Raw genomic sequence first — 3,165 nt, 5'->3', positions numbered from 1 at the left:
GGCTGATGTGAACGGTTACGGTTATCATATCCGTATCTGTTTCTGTATCCGCACGCTTGCGAAACCTCTCTAGTCGCACACTAGTCGCCCCGGCCTACTTTTGCCCAACTAATTATAAATCACGGTTGTCCTGTGAATGCAAATCAAATTTTTAAGTCACTGTTTTTGTCGTGACAGTTTCACAGGAATTGAGCACAATTAGTCAAATGTTGTAAATTTTTTGTTGCGAATTAGGACGCTCAAGAACACATTCCCTGCTAAGCTGTTAATTACGCTTAGCGTAAGCACAATTCCCTGATTACGTAAGCGCTGCGTTTCTTCCTTTAAAAAGTCATTGGCAAAGGACCAGACCAAACTACATATAGCTTTTAAAACACAAAAAGCAGCTAAACACAGCAAATACCATTCCTCATTTTGTACAAGTCGTGAATCCAGGTATTCTGCTCAATTTCTGCATTTTTATAAAGCAAAATGTTTTGCCTATTTATTATAAGCAGCTCTTTACAAATGACCCACTCAACCACAAGAGAAACGTCATCATAATCAAATTGCTGCTTTTGTTTTCCTGCCAAAGAGTTTTTGTAAGTCATGGTATAATTTCCGAAAAGAAAGCGAAATACTTGAATTAGTTTAGGCAAATGGTCCCCGGCGCAAACAAGGTTACTTCACCCGTAAATGAGTCCAAATCCCACGCGTTCTATTTTCGTCGTCCACGCTCGTCGCCTGAAACGAACCCGGTCAACTCGGTCCTAAACCAACTCGGTCCAAGTCATACGTTGACAGTTTTGTTCACTCATTTCTCAAAAACGAACCCGGTCAACTCGGTCCCAAACCAACTAGGTCCCAGTCATACGTTGACAGTTTTTCACTAATTTCGAAAAAAATACAACTCCACAGCAAGTAATATTTTAAGGGAAGCTTTCAACTATCATTATCTTCAAACTGTTTACGTTAAGTGTAACTCTATGGACACGATGGTGTGTCGTCGTCGTCAAAAACCCCTATTCAATTACGCACCTTCGTTTGAACGAAATCCCTAAAACTTCGTACTTTGTCATATTCTCTTATTAAAAAACTGCAACGAGTTCAAAATTCAGCTGCTAGATTAGTCACATGCACTCGTCCACGTGATCACATAACTCCCATCCTACAAAATCTTCATTGGCTACCTGTTCAAGCTAGAATTAAATTCAAAATTCTCCTTTTAACTTTTCAATGTTTGCAAGGCACAGCCCCGATTTATCTCCAGGACCTAGTTCACAAATACATTCCTTCGAGAAATTTACGCTCTAAGTCAAAGTCTCTTCTTGTCATTTCCACCCCTATTACAAAATCTTATGGTGCTCGCTCTTTCCAAGTAGCTGCAGCCGAACTGTGGAATGGCCTACCCGAGTCTGTCAAGGATGCTTCCACAGTTGACACATTCAAAAAACGCCTTAAAACTCATCTTTTCAACGCTTTTCAGTAACTTTCTTTGATGGTTCATTTTTCCTTTATTTTGTTTTCCTTAAGGCGCATAGGGACTTTGTTTTAGTGATATGCGCTATATAAATACGGTTTATTATTATTATTTTTTTGTCGCGTGCAAAGTATATGGGCCCGGAACTCGGTTAGATTGTTATGGGTTCTGAACGATGGTAGGAAAACAGAATGAGTAGACTTTCTCTCAAGAAGTCACAACTCATGATAGGTACATACTGTATGGCATTTACCATAGAGAATGTTTAACAATAACATGGAAGTGACTGCATCCAGTTGTATTCAAACGCGTAGACTCATCTCAAGAAGTCACAACTCATGATAGGTACATACTGTATGGCATTTACCAAAGATAATATTTAACAATAACATGGAAGCGACTGCATCCAGTTATGTTCAAATGAAGATTACGTGGCTAATTAATTAAGATTTTTAATTTTGTTTACATTTAGAGTAAAGCTTATGTTCTAAGCTTCAATTTGGTATATGATTTCACTCTTTTGAACTTATGGTCTAGGAGAATAGACTTAAATAAGAGCGTGTACAAATGCTATGGGGTTTTGGCGGAAACAAAGAATAATAATAAGAATATTAATAATAATAATAATAATAATAATAATAATAATAATAATAATAATAATAATAATAATAATAATAATAATAATAATAATAATAATAATAATAATAATAATAATAATAATAATATAATAATAATAATAATAATAATAATAATAATAATAATACTAATAATAATAATAATAATAATAATAATAATAATAATAATAATAATAATATAATAATAATAATAATAATAATAGTAATAGTAATAGTAATAGTAATAGTAATAGTAATAGTAATAGTAATAGTAATAGTAATAGTAATAATAATAATAATAATAATAATAATAATAATAATAATAATAATAATAATAATAATAATAATAATAATAATAATAATAATAATAATAATAATAATAATAATAATAATAATAATAATAATAATAATAATAATAATAATAATAATAATACAAATAATACAAATCTTGACAAAAACAATAGCTGTTCTGACTGGATCGGAACAGCTAAAAATGCTTAGTCGGCATTGGTCTTGGTCAGTAGTCGTAGTGGCAGCGAGTCAGAAACACTTTTTGCGTAGAAGCAGTAAAGTTGGGCGGAGTCTCCAATCTGCAAAATTGCTTGATTGCCACGGCGATCATACCTCGACTTGATAACTGTTTTGAGATCGAGGTGATTATAATGATCTTCGTAAGGTCATAGTGCTGTTTGGACGGGGTTTAAGCGTAGGATGGCTAGTATTGGTAACGTGGATATTATACAACACCCACAAGCCAAAATTCTGAACTAACCCGTGAAATACGCCTAACGTATGTGGCAAATTCCTTGGTTCAAAAAGCTCAGGCTCTTTGCTTACGGGTAAGTATAGCAATGAAAACGAGAAAAGTCCCTTAAAGCGGAAGACGTGTTCCTGTGTTTCTGTGTTTTAAGAAATGCTTTTGATATCAATGCAAAGTCTGTCGGCATTGTATAGACTATTCATCATTCTACAAACATTCTTTCGTGTAACTTTGAGACAGCAAAAGTGGTAACTTTTTCATTGTGAAAAGCTGGCATTTCGACTGAAATGGCTAGTTTTAAAAAGAGGTCACACCACATTCATTTTTTTTTT

This window comes from Asterias rubens, chromosome 14 (genome assembly GCF_902459465.1).
Source record: "Asterias rubens chromosome 14, eAstRub1.3, whole genome shotgun sequence".
Taxonomy (NCBI): Eukaryota; Metazoa; Echinodermata; class Asteroidea; order Forcipulatida; family Asteriidae; genus Asterias; species Asterias rubens.
The sequence above is the reverse complement of the archived record's forward strand: the minus strand, read 5'-3'. Positions refer to the sequence as shown.